The following is an 18,314-nucleotide window of genomic DNA, read 5'->3' as shown; positions in this document are numbered from 1 at the left end:
TTTTAAAATTACGTTTCTAAATATATGAATTACAAATCAGCCTTTAACTAGTTAAATTATGTTTCTAGTCTATTGCATAGTTACAATGTCTAACCATTGATGTCCCAGGACCAGGATTGGTAAACACTGATGACATGTATAATTGTAATACATGCATGCAGACAGCATCATTCAAAGACTGGAGTTTGATACTACTGGTATTGGATATGACTGAAAAATAATGTCTCACAGACATTCATACCTGAACCGCACCTTTATTTTTCCAAGGTAGAGTACATGATCAGTGAGTATATTCAATGTGCAGGCTACAATGTGGGGATCTCATGCTTGGTAATATCTACATGTATGTATGACTTGCATCCTTGGCACAATAAAGTTATATTATTCTACTCAATCCATATGCTTTATTGAAGTTATTCAGACTCCTGAGTGGCTCAGCGGTCTAAGGCACTACATCTCAGTGCTAGAGGCGTCACTACAGACACCCTGGTTTGTATCCAGGCTGTATCACAACCGGCCTTAATTGGGAGTCCCATAGGGCGGCGCACAATTGGCCCAGCATTGTCCGGTGTAGGTCGTCATTGTAAATAAGAATTTGCTCTTAACCGTCTTGCCTAGTTAAAGAAAGGTTAAATTGACTAATTTAAAAAGACTGTTTTGAAGTCAATACAACCGGCTATGACAGCTGAAGTTCACAACTAATATTTATACCAAATGTTTTATGGTCCATACACACAGATTGGCTACATAGCTACAGTAGTTACACATCCATAGGCTTACAGGTATTTTTATCCTCCACTACACAAGAAGCTAGAAAATAGTTACCTAGGTCCATTACTTCAGCTGCATTACATGGCAAATATCAGCAAGGCACAATTACAAAATTGCACATTCAATTTGCAGTAAATGCTTTAGCTAGCTAGATTCTTTACATCCACTGTTTCACAAGGTGACAGCCTAGTTTGCTGTTTTTTTCAGGAGTCCCTAATACATTAAACAACACTAATTACAATTTCATCATCATGTCACAATGACCATAAAGCTAGCTAGCTAGCTAACGATTTTTGTAAATTAACTTTATGACAGAACAATATGCATAATCGTTTGTCTCTACATTTTTGTCTCTATATTTGCTGCCATCTTTGCTGAAGAAAGTTTCCAGCGTTGGTTCCCATAGCTTCAAATTCGTTAAGGGAACCACTCGACGTGATCATTGCCCAGCGGTCACCACTGGTAATCTGCATACATTTGGGAAATGTAGTTTTTTTTCACCGCCTCCCACGGCACGTACACACCGCCCAACGATACCCTGCCCTCTCCGATTCTCACTACTTCCATTGAAATTTATGGGAAGTGATGTTTCACTGCACGGGTACCACATGCTGTGTACACGGGGCATTATGCATTGCAGCGGTGCTTCACTGCTTCAAGATTTCCCATAACATTGTCAGTTCTTCTTCTATTCCCCGTGAAGTTATCCCGATTTGAATGAGAAGACCTGTGAATAAAACCAGACTGTTTCTCTGTGAAAATGTAGTCTGTTTTGGGTTGGTGCCAAATCGAATTTATAAACACAATCTCCCATTAATCATCAGCTGGAGCCATATTAACCCGAGTGGTAGGGTGCCAATCAGAGACGCGACAGTGAGTAACTGCAGCGTTTAGAGATGATTAAGTCAATTCTCTAACAGGTGGAGCAATTGCCAAGCCAATTTTCGATTGCATCTAAAAAAATTAAATAATAGTAAGAGCTTTAACTTATTGATCTACATTATATTTTTTCTGATCTAAGATTGTCGATTAAGAACAGCAAAATAAACAGTCTATTCAGGTTTACAGCAAGGGCGGTTCATTGCTCCAATGCCTTTCCTTTCACCTTCACACTCCTGGGTCAGACGACACTCAATCATAGGACCTACTGAAGAGATAAGTCTTCAATAAAGACTTAAAGGTCGAGACCAAGTCTGCGTCTCTCACATTTATAGTCAGACCATTCCAAAAATGGAGCTCTATAGGACAAAGCCCTGCCTCCAGCTGTTTGCTTAGAAATTCTAGGGACAGTAAGGAGGCCTGCATCTTGTGACCGTAGCATACATGTAGGTATGTACGGCAGGACCAAATCGGAAAGATAGGTAGGAGCAAGTCCATGTAATGCTTTGTAGGTTAGCAGGTAACCCTTGAAATCAGCCTTGGCCTTAACAGGAAGACAGTGCAGAGAGGCTAACACTGGAGTTATATGATCCAATTTGTTGGTTCTAGTAAAGATTCTAGCAGCCGTGTTAAGAACTAACTGAAATGTATTTAGTGCATTGCAGTAGTCTAACCTAGACGCGACAAAAGCATGGATAAATTGTTATGCATCATTTTTGGACAGAAAGATTCAGATTTTTGAAATGTTACATAGATGGAAAAAAAGCTGTCCTTGAAACATTCTTGAAATGTTCGTCAAAAGAGAGATCAGGGTCCAGATTAACACCGAGCTCCTTCACAGTTTTATTTGAGATGACTGTACAACCATCAAGATTAATTGTCAGATTCAACAGAAGATCTCTTTGTTTCTTGGGACCTAGAACCAGCATCAATGTTTTGTCTGAGTTTAAAAGTATAACATTTGCTGCCATCCACTTCCCTATGTCTGAAACACAGACTTCCAGGGAGGGCAATTTTGGGGCTTCACCATGTTTCATGGAAATGTACAGCTGTGTCGTCCGCATAGCAGTGAAAGTTAACATTATGTTTCTGAACAACATCACCAAGAGGTAAAATATATAGTTGAAACAACAGTGGTCTTAAAACGGAGCCTTGAGGAACACTGAAATTTACAGTTGATTTGTCAGAGGACAAACCATCTATTAGACCAAAGGTGAGCACAGAAATGTTCACCTGACACAAGTCTGAATCCAAACATTACACTGTTGATTTTACGTGCATTTTACATTTACTGAACTTTGTATTAACCTCTTGCTCCTACCTGACACGCAGGCGTCCCATCTAGACATCTGGAAATGCAAATGCGCTACGCTAAATGCTAATAGTACTAGTTAAAACTCAAACGTTCATTAAAATACACATGCAGGGTATTGAATTAAAGCTACACTCGTTGTGAATCCAGGCAACAAGTCAGATTTTTAAAATGCTTTTCGGCGAAAGCATGAGAAGCTATTATCTGATAGCATGTAACACCCCAAAAGACCCGCAGGGGACGTAAACAAAATAATTAGCATAGTCGTCGCTACACAAACCGCACAAATAAAATATAAAACATTCAGTACCTTTGACCATCTTCTTTGTTGGCACTCCTAGATGTCCCATAATCACTATTGGGTCTTTTTTTTCCGATTAAATCGGTCCATATATAGCCTAGATATCGATCTATGAAGACTATGTGATAAACGAAAAATAATTGCGTCTTATAACGTAACGTCATTTTTTAAAATTAAAAAAGTTGACGATAAACTTTCACAAAACACTTCGAAATACTTTTGTAATGCAACTTTAGGTATTAGTAAACATTAATAAGCGATCAAATTGACCACGAGGCGAAGTATAATCTTTAGCTGTCCGTCTGGAAATAATGTCCGGGTAAATCTCAACCAAAATATCCGGTACAACGTGTGGAAGCTGTAGGTATTGCAACCTCAGCCCCTTTAAATGTGGTTCACCTTTATCAATGGGTTCAAGTCGCACATGGATATATTTTTCCATTTTCAGTGATCAGATTTTCCTGCACTTTTCGATGAAACGCACGTTCTGTTATAGTCACAGCCGTGATTTAACCAGTTCTATAAACGTCTGAGTGTTTTCTATCCACACATACTAATCATATGCATATACTATATTCCTGGCATGAGTAGCAGGGCGCTGAAATGTTGCGCGATTTTTAACAGAATGTTCGAAAAAGTAGGGGGTAGGAGTAACAGGTTAATTGTTGATAACATGATAAGACTATTCCTGGAAAATGTGGGGTAGGTGCAACATAAGGGTTGAGTGAGGACTAATTGGTGTCTCCAATTGGCCACACATGTCTCCAAAGTGTGCACACTCTCCTAGATGTGCTGTTGAGGAACTAGAACAAGCACAGTTGTAGTTGTTTCATTTGGAACACAACCCTGCATCCCCGCCATCACACAATTACTGTTGTTTCCGAAATCTAAAAACAGTCCATTATAAATCTGGGTCAGGTATTTGTATTTGTATTTATTATGGATCCCCATTAGCTGGTGTCAAGGCAGCAGCTACTCCTCCTGGGGTCCAGCAAAATTAAGGTAATACATACATACAATTTTAAATTCATACAATTTTAAAAACATTAAAATATATTCACAGATTTCACAACACACTGTGTGACCTCAGGTCCCTACTCCACCTCTACCACATATCTACAGTACTAAATCCATGTATATGCGTGTGTATAGTGCCTATGTTATCATATGTGTGTATGCACATGTCTGTGCCTATGTTTGGGTTGCTTCACAGTCCCCGCTGTTCCATAAGGTGTTTTTTAATCTGTTTTTTTAAATACAATGTTACTGCTTGCATCAGTTACTTGATGTGGAATAGAGTTCCATGTAGTCATGGCTCTATGTAGTACTGTGCACCTACCATAGCCGGTTCTGGTCATGAGGACTGTGAAAAGACCTCGTGGCATGTCTTGTGGGGTATGCATGGGTGTCAGAACTGCTGTGTGCCAGTAGTTCAAACAGACAGCTCGGTGCATTCAACATGTCAATACCTCTCATAAATACAAGTAGTATGAATTCAACGTATCTTCCACTTTGAGCCGGGAGAGATTGACATGCATATTATTAATATTAGCTCTCTGTGTACATCCAAGGGCCAGCCGTGCTGCCCTGTTCTGAGCCAATTTCAATTTTCCTAAGTCATTTTTTGTGGCACCTGACCACACGATTGAACAGTAGTAAAGGTGCAACAAAACTAGGAACTGTAGGAGCTGCCTTGTTGATAGTGTTGTTAAGAAGGCAGAGCAGTGCTTTAGTATGGACATACTTCTCCCCATCTTAGCTACTGTTGTATCAATATGTTTTGACCATGACTGTAGAAAAGGCCCGTGGAGTTGGTTACAACGTTACAGATATTGAAAAACAGGGAAATAAACAAGGAAAATATTATTTTATTGGCTATGATTTGTGCTGTAAACAATGTGCAAATAAACAAATAAATATAGGTTGCATTTACAAGTGTTTTTTTGTGCTCCACTGGTTCCCCTTTTCTTGTGGCAACAGGTAACACATCTTGCTGCTGTGGTGTCACACTGTGTTATTTCACCTAATAGATATGGGAGTTTATGAAGATAGGATTTGTTTTAAAATTCTTTGTGTGTCTGTGTAATCTGAGGGAAGTAATGTGTCTCTTATATGGTCATACATGTGGCAGGAGGTTAGGAAGTGCAGCTCATTTTCACCCCATTTTGTGGGCAGTGGGCATGTAGCTTGTCTTCTCTTGAGAGCCAGGTCTATCTATGGGGACTTCTCTCGATAACAAGGCCATGCTCACTGAGTCTGTATATAGTCAAAGCTTTTCTTAGTTTTGCATCAGTCACAGTAGTCAGGTATTCTACTACTGTGTATTCTCTGTTTAGGGCCAAATAACATTACAGATTTCACTGTTTTTTGTTGTTGATTCTTTCCAATGTTTCAAGTAATTATATTTTTGTTTTCTCATTATTTGGTTGGGTCTAATTGTGTTGCTATCCTGGGGCTCTGTAGGGTCTCTGTGTATTTGAACAGAGTCTCAGTATCAGCTGGCTAAGGGGACTCTTCTCCGGGTTAATCTCTCTGTAGGTCAGGGCATTGTTATAGAAGGTTTGAGAATCGCTTCCTTTTAGGTGGTTGTAGGATTTAATGGCTCTTTTCTGGATTTTGATAATTAGCGGGGAATCGTCTTTATTTTGCTCTGGATGCATTATTTGGTGTTTTACTTTGTGCTCAGAGGATGTTTTTGCAGAATTCTGCATGCAGAGTCTCAATGCTGTGTTTGTCCAATTTGGTCAATTCTTGGTTGGTGAGTGGACCCCAGGCCTCACAATCATAGAGGGCAATGGGTTCTGTAACAGATGCAAGCATTTTTAGCCATCCTAACTGGGATGTCAAATGTTATGTTCCTTTTGATGGCGTAGAAGGCCCTTCTTGCCTTGTCTCTCAGATCGTTCACAGCTTTGTGGAAGTTGCATGTGGCGCAGATCTTTATGCAGATGTAGGTATTATGTGGTCTAGGGCAACAGTGTATAGGTGGAATTTGTATTGGTGGTTCTGGCCACCATTATTTTTTTGTCTTACTGAGATCCCACGTCTGATAGGTCCCACCTCTGACAGAATCCGTGCAGAAGATCTAGGTGCTGCTGTAGGCCCTCCTTGGTTCGGAACAGATCTAGGTGCTGCTGTAGGCCCTCCTTGGTTGGGAACAGATCTAGGTGCTGCTGTAGACCCTCCTTGGTTGGGAACAGATCTAGGTGCTGCTGTAGACCCTCCTTGGTTGGGAACAGATCTAGGTGCTGCTGTAGACCCTCCTTGGTTGGGAACAGATCTAGGTGCTGCTGTAGACCCTCCTTGGTTGGGAACAGATCTAGGTGCTGCTGTAGACCCTCCTTGGTTGGGAACAGATCTAGGTGCTGCTGTAGACCCTCCTTGGTTGGGAACAGATCTAGGTGCTGCTGTAGGCCCTCCTTGGTTGGGAACAGATCTAGGTGCTGCTGTAGACCCTCCTTGGTTGGGAACAGATCTAGGTGCTGCTGTAGGCCCTCCTTGGTTGGGAACAGAAGCACCAGATCATCTGGAAACAGTAGACATTTGACTGTTCTAAACCCCTCGCCAATTATTCAAAATAAATGTTTGAGAGGGTGTGGCTCAAGTTGCATCCCTCTCTTACCCTCTGGCCTTGAGGAAATAAATACATTTTAACACACTTGTTGTTGGTGTACATGGATTTTATAATGTTGTATGTTTTTGCCCTTAACACTGCTTTCCAGTCAATTTGTATAGCAGACCCTCATGCCAGATTTTGTCAAAAGCTTTTTAGCAACAAAGCATGAGAATACTTTGCTTTTATTTTGTTTTGTTTGTTTGTCAATAAGGGTGCAAGTTGAATATGTGGTCTGTCATATGGTAATTTGGTAAAAAGCCAATATGAGATATGCTTAGAAAACTGTTTTCTCTCAGGAATTGTAGGAGTCTGCTGTTAATGATAATGCAGAGGAATTTCCCAAGGTTGCTGTTGATGCATATCACAAGGCTGTTATTGGTCTTGAATTTGTCTCCACTTTTGTGGATTGGGATGATCTGTCCTTGGTTCCAAGTATTGGGGAAGATGCCAGAGCTGAGGGTGATGTTAAAGAGTTTAAGTATAGCCAATTGTCATTTGTGGTGTTTATATTTTATAATTTTATTTAGGATACCATCAACACCACAGGCCTTTTCAAGTTGAATGGTTTGTACTTTGTCCTGTAGTTTATTCAGTGGGTTCAGCTAGTCTTTAATAACTGACTCATCTTTAATTGATCATGTACTGCACATGTTTTTGCGGTTTGTTCTTTGTTATAGGGACAAAAAGATTGGAGAAGTGGTTGATCCATAATCTCCATTTTGGATGGACAGCTCTTCATGTTGTTTGTTTAGTGTGTTCCAGTTTTCCCAGAAGTGGTTAGAATTCTTCAATTACATTAAGCAGATTTCTGAAGTGCTGTTCTTTCTTTTTCCTTAGTATAGTGCTGTACTGTTTTAGTGTTTTACCATAGCGAAGGCATAGGTTCAGGTTGTCTGTGTCTCTGTGTTTTTGATTGTATTGGTTCCTCAATTTCTTTCTTCGGTTTTTGCATTCTTCATCAAACCATTTGTAATTGTTGTTACGTTGTTTGATAGGGAAGCTGAGAGGTCAAATATACTATTTAGGCTTTCTACTGCCAAGTTTACCCCATCCACTAATGCAGTGAAACGTTTTGTCCAGGAAGTTGTCTTAAAGGGATTGAATTTGTTGTTGGATAATTGTTTTCTGGTATGATTTTGTTGTGATCTGATAGGGGTGACTGTGAACGCACTGAGAAAATCTGAGTTTAGGTCAGTGATAAAGTAGTCTACAGCTCAAAAGATGAGCTGTAGGTGTAACTACTGTAGGAGTCCCCTTGACATCTACCATTGACGATGTACCGACCCAGCATGTGACAGAGCTGCAGGATTTGTGACCCATTTTTGTTGGTTGTATTGTCATAGTTATACCTAGGGGGTCATATTGGGGGACTGAGGTCACTTCCAGATAGGTGTTCGTCACCCTGTGTGCTGAGGGTGTCAGGTTTTTGTCCAGTTCTGGTGTATAGGTCGCCACAGACTAGTACATGTCCCTGAGTCTGGAAATAATTGATCTCCCCCTCCAGGGTGGAGACGCTGTCTTCATTAAAGTATGGGGATTCTAGTGGAGGGAGATATTGTAGGTCGTACACGGGAGGATATTTTTCTCTGTTGAGATGATTTCCTTTTTTCTAACTAAATGTAAAATGTTCGTATTTTGATTAATTTAATAGAGTGTATTCGGTCTGCTCTATACCAAATTAGCATAGCCCCTGAGTCCCTTTTTCACACCTGGTAGTTTGGTGGATGGTACTACTAGCTCTGTAATTTAGAGAGCAACCAGTGGGTCTATCTCCTCTGTATTTCCAATTTCTTTGGTGAAGTCTGGGTTCCGGCTCTTTAGTACAAAGGCAGATGACCTCAGACTTAGCATATTACAGGATGAGATAGTAAAATATTTGTGTTCCATTGTGTACAGTGTTGTTATTTGTGTGGTTTAGAGTTGGACCATTAGGTGTGAGCAGAGCATGCTAAGCATCTGGTACATGCCTCTTGGGTCACAGGATGGGTGGGTGTATTAGTGGGGTTGGTTCTCTTGCTCTGCTCACAGCCTGGGAAAATCTCTCTCTCTCTCTCTAAGCCTGTGCATGAACTCCACCACAAGATAATCTGGAGCTTGTAATATGACCTGTGAATAGCACTGGTAACATTCCTATTGTAGAGTACCAAATACTTCCTAGACTTATTGAGGATATTATGTATTCTTTAACAGACATGTCATTATGATTGAATGCTTTTGCATAAATAGAACTGTAGAACTTTTAGGGAATATAGTGTCATATTATGAGCCCCAGTCTTTCCATGGGTAGGTAACCTTCATTGGAATTGAATAATAACAGAGTTGGGTGTCAACATGAACCATTGCCAAGTCGGACTAAAGCTATTACAGCGTGGCACGTATATCAATAAAAGTATGTCTGGTGTACCAAATAATGTATGATATGAATACAAATCTGAAATGAGATTCAAAGGAAAAAATGTGTTGTGTGTGAGAGAGAGCGAAAGAGAGTGAAATGCAGGTTTCTCTGAGTCTGCACAAGCACTACTCATTCAAGGCTACGACCCATTATTAGGATATACATGTTTAGATCGATTGCCGTAGAATGAAATTCATATTAACGGGGTGTGTGAATCAATATTAATAACAGTGTGCTACAATGGCCATCTAATAAGCAGGAGAATATTATCATCCCACTGTCACTCCCAGGACAATGGGATAGCACTTTTTTCTTCTTAAAGAGAGACTAAATTTGAGCAGACAGAAGAATTACAGTACGTTTAAGTGGCAGTATATTTTCTCCTGGCACAGCTCCTACCATATCCTTACGTAGAAGGCTGTAAAATAATGTTCAACTGTGTCACCACGCATAGCAGTCGGCTTAATGGGGAAGGAGGCAGTGACACAATGAGGCAGGACAGAGACTGGTCAAACTCTCTCTCTCCAACCCAATACCTTTCAACATTTCAACAAGAACCAGCTATTACCAACTTCTCCCCCAACATCCAGGTCAATTCAGGTAGACTTTTAACAGTAGCCAAATTTGTTTTTTAAAGAATAACTTGGAAATCAACTTTTGGAAACAGATTGCTGCTATGGCAACACGCAGGATGAGCCCTTGCATGCACGGCTTTGACTCACTCCAACCAAGCTTCCCAGAGTGTGAAGCCCAGGGTGCTGGTTTGTGAAAAGCAATTAAAGTGGGGAGCTAGTCTCTGTGGGTGCAGGGGAGCAGTACAGGAATCAGGAGTCAGATGTCGGATGGATCCACTGTTGGCCCGTGACATTTAAAACAAACCGTGTTTAAGCAGGATATTACCAAAGTGACTCTGTCTGCTGAGGTCATTTTGGTCATTTGAGATTTTTGGGTGACAGCAAGGTCACTGCGTAATATTTCACTCTGCCTCCTCTGCCCTCCTCCCACTTCCTTGTAAGCAGCCCTGCCCCGGCACGACTTTGCTCAAATATTTAATCATCTACATTCCTTTAGAATTGGACCAGACATTGTCATCAGCGATAGCAATCACTGAACAAAACATGTAACTTCAGATGGAACAATGGTATAGAGGCTAGACATCACAAAATAGTTATTTTTCTGTGTTTGGACCAAACATAGTTTCTGACTAGTAACCCACTGGGCATCAGCTCAATGCAGTGGTGTATGCAGAAATCTGTTGATGGAAGGACCAGCTAAAATGTAGGTGGGACAAAATTTGGGCACTCAAATCATCATTAAATCATAGCTTATCATATACCCTACTGTAATCGATTGCGCACAACAAACCATCTAACATGTGATTTCACATTAAAGACCACAGTCTTGTAGGCCTACGTAAATCCATGACTCTTGCATTTAACATGTGACTCACATAAATCTACACATAAATAACCATAGGCCTATAATGAATATACTATGAGACTAGAACATATTGCCCTGATATAACAGTAATAATCACAATCATCTTGGCAACTTTCACTGGCTCGGCGGCCACAAATGTAACTATTTATGACTAGGAGAACCGAGACCGTCATATTGACTCAAAACAACTTTTTAAAGTACTCATCCATTTTTAAAGGGGAGGAGGTGGAGCTGGTCAGGCGCAACCCAGGTGACATTATGGTATGTCTCCTGGGAGCGCCGATAGTCAAACTTGACTATCTAGAGGAAGTAAAAGTCGTAACAAGGTTTCCGTAGGTGAACCTGCGGAAGGATCATTAATGGTTGCCAGCCACCGGCACAGGATCTTTGTTCCAAAAACAAAACTCTGCTGTGGGCTGGGTAGTGTAGGGCGCGCACTATCATTGTTATAATCTTAATATCACAAACAGAATGTGTCATAAGCAGTTTTAAAGTGATACTTTGGATTTGGCAATTTACTTCTATATAGTTCATCTGCACAGGCCTGACGAGCAGGGGGAAAGAAATTACAGGGGGAAAGAAATTACATGTCCTCTTAAGGACACTTCGGGATTTTGGCAATGAAGCCCTTTATCCATTTCCCTAAAGTCAGATGAATTTGTGGATACCACTTTTATGTCTTTGTTGTTTTAGTGTTTGTACATATTGCCTACAGATATATAAACTAATGAAAATACTATGTGCTTTTCTGTCTTATTCTAATGTTACCCAAGACCTTCTTAAGCACAACAAAATGATTGTCCTTGTCACACCCTGGTCTTAGTTATTCTTTGTTTTCTTTATTATTTTGGTTAGGTCAGGGTGTGACTTGGGGATTTATGTGTTTTCTCCTGGTCTAGGTTTTTTTGTATGTTTATGGGGCTGTAGCCTTTCTAGGTAGTTTGTAAGTCTATGGTTGCCTAGATTGATTCTCAATTAGAGGCAGCTGTCTATCGTTGTCTCTGATTGGGAACCATATTTAGGCAGCCATATTGTGTGGGTACTTTGTGGGTGGTTGTCTTCTGTCTTTGTGTCATTGCACAAGCTAGGACTGTTTTGGTTTTCACATTTGTTGTGTTTGTATTTTGTGGTGTTCTCATGTATGGTCTTTATTAAACATGTTGAACTCAAACCATGCTGCCTTTTGGTCCTCCTCCTTCAACGGAAGAAAACCATTACAGTCCTTCCGATAGCATACAGTGCCTTTGGAAAATATCAGACCCCTAGATTTTTTCCACATTTTGTTAGGTTACAGACTTATTCTAAAATTGCTAAAATAATTTTTTCCCTCCTCAATCTACACACAATACCCCATAAGCAAAAAGTGTAATTTTTGAATTTTTGCAAATTAATACAAAATTAAAAATGTAAATATCATCAGACCTTTTACTCAGTACTTTGTTGAAGCACCTTTGGCAGCGATTACAGCCTCGACTCTTCTTGGGTATGACATTACAAGCTTGGGGAGTTTCTCCCATTCTTCTCTGCAGATCCTCTCAAGCTCTGTCTGGTTGGATGGGATGGGGAGTGTTGCTGCACAGTGATTTTCTGGTGTCTCCAGAGATGTACGATTGGGTTCAAGTCGGGGCTCTTGCTGGGTCACTCAAGGACAGTCAGAGACTTGTCCCAAAGCCACTTCTGCTTTGTTTTGACTGTGTGCTTAGGGTCGTTGTCCTATTGGAAGGTGAACCTTTGCCCCAGTCTGAGGTGCTGAGTGCTCTGGAGCAGGTTCAATCTTGGTTTCATCAGACCAGAGAATCTTGAGTCCTTTTGGTGCCTTTTGACAAACTCAGAGCGGGCTGTCATGTGCCTTTTTCTGAGGAATGGCTTCTGTCTGGCCACTGGACCTCTGTCGGAGTGACCATCAGGTTCTTGGTCAACTTCCTGACCAAGGCCCTTCTCCCCTGATGAATACATTTGGCTGGGCAGCCAGCTCTAGGAAGTCTTGCTCTGACATGCACTGTCAACTGTGGGACCTTATATAGATTGGTGTGTGCTTTTCCAAATCATGTCCAATCAATTGAATTTACCACAGGTGGACTCTAATCAAGTTGTAGAAACATCTCAAGGATGATCAATGGAAACAGGATGCATCTGAGCTCAGTTTCGAGTCTCATAGCAAAGGGTCGGAATTCTTAGGTAAATAAGTGTTCAGATTTGCAAAAATGTCTAAAAACCTGTTTTCACTTTGTCATTTTGAGGTATTGTGCGTAGATTTAACATGAAATCAACAGCAAAAAATCACTATGTCATTGGATTTAGGTTCAAAGTTGGGTGAAAAAAATAAATGCCCTTATTTGTTGACTTTTCGCAAATCCAATTAGTGGAAACAACATTGATTCAACTATTTTTTGCCCAGTGGGAATGCAATGGTATGATATAATGTTCAGAGGAGAAACATATCCTGTAAGAGCCAGAGGGAATGTCATCAGAGCACTTCAGACAGCTTCTATTCAGCTGTGGTCACAGATGCACTGTAATGTGAAGAGATGAGGGTAGATTATTGTGATAATGATATCATGTCTGGAACATCCTGAATGTATTTTATCTGAGTGACCTTCATGTTGGTTTGCATCCGAGTTTATTTACATTGCAGTCCAGTTATGTCCTTATATTACTGCATTATCTACAGATAATGAGTTTCATTGTCTTTCTTTGTAAAAATTAGCTACATGGACTGAGTATCACAGGCTTGGAATGGAGTTATTTGAAGTATTCTTAATTATTTCATGGATTATGAAGGTCCCATGTGGGTCAGCATGGTGCTTTCAATGCCAGGGTTGTGGGTTTGATTCCCATGAGAGACCAGTCCTAAAAAGCACAAAAATGGCTGTAAATTGCTTTGGATAAGAGTGTCTGTTAAATGACTAAAATGTCAAATAAACCCCCTATCTATTTGGAAGACCTAAAGGGCAATTGCAACAAACAAAAGAGGCAATTAGGAATTCTTTAATGTATTCAGATCTCCAACCAAATCATGAATCACACTAGGGGTCCTCTTTAACCTCTAAAAGTCTAAGCCTTTGGGAGGTGTGGGTGTGTGGGTGGGGTTCTACTAAGCTAACATATGGAATTGTTTTAAGATGGCCATACCATGGATCATTTAGCTATTTGATTTAACATTTTAGGACCCCTGTGGGTATATAAAAAAATGTATTAAAATATTTGATAAAATATAGCATTTGGCCTTTACTACTATAGCCCATAGAAATGCATTGAATAACACATTCGTAAATGACAAAACAGACAGTCAAAAAATAAATCATAGGAAATAAGGTTTTGATGTGTCTGTCCTAATTTAGGAGACATAAGAAATCTCAGGAAACATTACATTTTTTTACACATATTTAACTTATTTTTGATGTTGGCAGAAAACTACTTCCATACTTCCATTATTTTTTTAAAACCGGTACCTGGCTACCTTCAGGCAAGTCCAGTGACACTTGTAGTAATCACATCTTTCCATAGACTGGTCATAATAGTTTGTAGGCCAAACCATTCAGACGCTACATGCGTTTCCATGAGAAGTCTGGTTTTTCGGGGTGTCTCATGGTAACACGGAAACCTTCCACCGCAGATGCAGATGCCCGACATAAGCGGATGCTGTGGATTGAAACGCAGCCCATGCTTATAATTACGGCTTTTGATGGGGCTTTTTAAAATTACAGTATTTTAGATTGACGCAGAATTTTTTACTTTAACAGTGGGCACCATTAACAGGAAAAAAAATATGATTTACAATGACCAAACCCAGTTGCCACTGGGCCAATTGTGCACTGACCTATGGGACTCCCAATCACAGCAAGGTGTGATACAGCCTGGATTTGAATCAGGGTGTCCGTAGTGAAGCCTCAAGCACTGAGATGCAGTCCTTTAGACCACTGCACCACCTGTGAGCCCTTGTCAGTAGCGGTGCGTGGATAAAATAATTGGTTAAGCCCCCCCAAAAGACCATATTCCAACCAATGTGTTGTGATAATTGCATTGTTTGCTCTATAACCTGTTAATTCATATGCTTTTCAGCCGTGATATACAGGCCTAACGGCCGAAAAATAAGAAGACGCAGTAGCAGAAAAAATTAAACTATACCTTTGTTTTATGACAAAACAGGTTAGCAACCTCTGTGCGGTGAAATCCACAAAGCATATTACATGTAACAAACAGTTGCAAGACCTACAGCATGGTCAAGCAAGTTAATGTTTCCGACCACAAAATAACTATTGATTTAGAACCCCAGAGAGTTACCACAAGTTGCAAAGAAATAAGGAGCTGCCTCAACTATTCCAGCACCATTTCAACTTCAAAATCATCAAATTGCCTCTGCTTATTATCATACAGTGACAGCTAAAAGGGGCCACAGGTAGGCTAGTGGTTAGAGTGTTGGACTAGTAGCTGAAAGGTTGCAAGATCAAATCCCCAAGCTTACAAGGTAAAAATATTTCATTCTGTTCCTGAACAAGACAGTTAACCCACTGTTCCTAGGCTGTCATTGAAATTAAGAATTTGTTCTTAACTGACTTGCATAGTTAAATAAAAGTTTTTTTTTACAGATACCAACAACTATTTAATCTAATCAACATAAATTAACTATTATGTGGCTGTACATGGTTCTGATTTGTGTTCGTGCGAGTAGAAAAACATGTTGACTCAACATACCATCCTCCTCTCTTTCATGATGATGAAACAGTCTATCACCTGGCTAAAATGCTTGTCATCTAGCCTAACTTCCATTCATGGGCAACGTTAGCTAGTTAACATTAGCCTTTTACATCTAGCTACATACTGAACTTCCATCCCCAGGCCAGGGGCACAGCAATGTATGAATTAATGTTTGGATCAGAATTGGCGTTATAATCATTGGCCAGTACGGGAAATGAAGTAAAACTACATGTCGAAATCCTTATCTCCATCCATGGCTAATTTAGGAGAGGGACCATTTTAGCTAGCTGGCCACCGGAGGACAACAACACAACAAGACGCAACAATTCAAGTTGTTTCTGTCAATGACGTACAGTATGCTCTCAATGCGATATGATGCCAAAATCCAAGGTGCTTTCCCTTGACACTTTTTTTAGGGGCGCCAGGACCATTCACAGTTGAGCTCACTCAGTTTAGCTCAACGCTGTTTGGCACATTTTAAATACTTTTTTTTATCAAGGGAGGCCAAATGCTCACTGGCTTCCCTTGAATTCTGTCACGTTCTGACCTTAGTTATTTTATTATGTCTTTGTTTTAGTGTGGTCAGGGCTTGAGTTGGGTGGGTTGTCTATGTTAGTTTTTCTATGATTTGCTATTTCTGTGTTTGGCCTGGTATGGTTCTCAATCAGAGGCAGCTGTCAATCATTGTCCCTGATTGAGAACCATATTTAGGTAGCCTGTTTTCCATTGTGTTTCGTGGGTGATTGTTTTCTGTTGTGTGTCTGCACCAGCCAGAACTGTTTTCGGTAGTTCTCTTTGTGATTTCCGAGTTCATTTAATAAAATGGACACATGCCACGCTGCATCTTGGTCCTCCCCTTGTTCCACCGACGACCGTTACACATTCTGTGGGCGACAACAATTTCTTCCTCTTAGGACCAGACAGCGTCAGACCGCATCAGGCCTACACACAGAGAGGCAGAGGGGCGCTGTGTCGCACGCTCGGCTGCTTTCTCCGGTAAGATACATTCAGCCTTTTGCAAATTAAAGGAAAATGATGAAACACAGAGAGATGAAAGATGATTATTTATGTTTTTACTAAAATATTGGTAAACTTTTGGGGAAGCCAAAAATTTGTCTAAACAAATCCAAACAATCGTTAATGGCTGTAATATGTCACGTCAGGTTCGACTGCATCACATGGATTTTTTTGACACACAATTTGAGGTCTATCTTAGAAATGTAGAGGCTTCCTTCTAGGACATTTCAATCTGTAGTCTTGAATGTATCTTCGGGCACTCAGAAGTGGTTAGTTCGCAAGTCTGACAAACAAAGCACGCTCCCCTTTCACAAACTTTCACATCTGCACAAAGCTGGTGTAAATAATTGAGCTTTGATGGTAGTGGGATCCCACAATGCAAGATTGGGGAACCCACCACCAATCACCACACCACCACATGGCCATGCTCCCTACTCTGTCTGAGCCAACCAGAATTCCCTCTACTACACTTATCAACCATGATAAGACAGACAGGTGTCAAAGAAAAATCATGGCCAACTTGTCCTGAGCAACTCAGCCAAAATGGTGGATTCTGCAGGTGGCTGTTAAAACCTCTTGAAGCAAGTGGGAACTATTTTTATTTTTGGAAAAATAACGTTCCCAAAGTAAACTGCTGATATTGCAGGCTAAAGCCTGAGAAAAATCCAATCAAGAAGTGACTCTTATTTTGAAACCCCTGTCTTTCTATGCATCCCTATTGCCCATTGAAAGGGATATCAACCAGATTCCTTATTATGTGGCTTCCCTAAGGGGTCTACTGCCTTTAGATGTAGTTGCAGGCCTTTATTTTGAAGAATGAGTGTAAACATCCACATTGCGTAAGTGGTCAGTTGTTGGCTCTCAGTGTGATTTTTGCGCAAAACAGAGAGGTAGCCATTTTTCCTCCCAGTCCTAGTGAAAAGCCAACTGTCCCGGTTGATATATTATCGAATAGATATTTGAAAAACACCTTGAGGATTGATTATAAAAAAAATTTGCCATGTTTCTGTCGACATTATGGACCTAATTTCGATTTTTTTTGTCTGTTGTCGTGACCGCTATTTCCGGTGGATACCTAGGTATAACGCATCAAACTAACGGAGGTATTTGGATATAAAAAATATCTTTATGGAACAAAAGGAACATTTGCCGTCTAACTGAGAGTCTCGTGAGTGAAAACATCCGAAGCTCATCAAAGGTAAACGATTAATTTGATTGCTTTTCTGATTTTCGTGACCAAGTTACCTGCCAGTAGGTGTACATAATGTTTTTTTTCTGGTATATCGATAAACTTATACAAACGCTTGTATTGTTTTTGCTGTAAAGTATAATTTCAAAATCTGAAACGACAGGGTGATTAACAAAAGGCTAAGCTGTGTTTCGTTATATTTCACTTTTGATTTCATGAATATGAATATTTTCTATTAAGATTATTTGACCGTTGCGCTATGCTATTTAGCGTAGTTGATGACAATTAACCCGGATCTGGGATGGGTGGTTCCAAGAGGTTAAGACGATTTATGTTCTGCCTATCATGTGCATATTTTGGATCAGTCCACTCCTAGATGTTTGTTTTCTTCTATAGCTAACTTCATGTTGTGTCATCACACTGATTCTCATCCCGATTAGAACACAACTGTCCCTTGGGAACTAAGCTCATACAGTTTCCCAAGAAGAAATTAATAATCAGCCAATATTTGTGTAGTTTAACACATTTGAATGTACATATCTAGAGTATACTGTATTAGAGTGCTATACTTCATATATACTTAGTCTATACTGCATGTACCCACAGACCATTAGGTAATTACTGTGACTGGATCTAATTGTGACCCGATTCAGGAAACAAGACGTATGTCGCAAGTCACGACTTCACGGGAGAGCA

The sequence above is a fragment of the Oncorhynchus keta genome, chromosome 26 (genome assembly GCF_023373465.1).
Source record: "Oncorhynchus keta strain PuntledgeMale-10-30-2019 chromosome 26, Oket_V2, whole genome shotgun sequence".
Taxonomy (NCBI): Eukaryota; Metazoa; Chordata; class Actinopteri; order Salmoniformes; family Salmonidae; genus Oncorhynchus; species Oncorhynchus keta.
The sequence above is the reverse complement of the archived record's forward strand: the minus strand, read 5'-3'. Positions refer to the sequence as shown.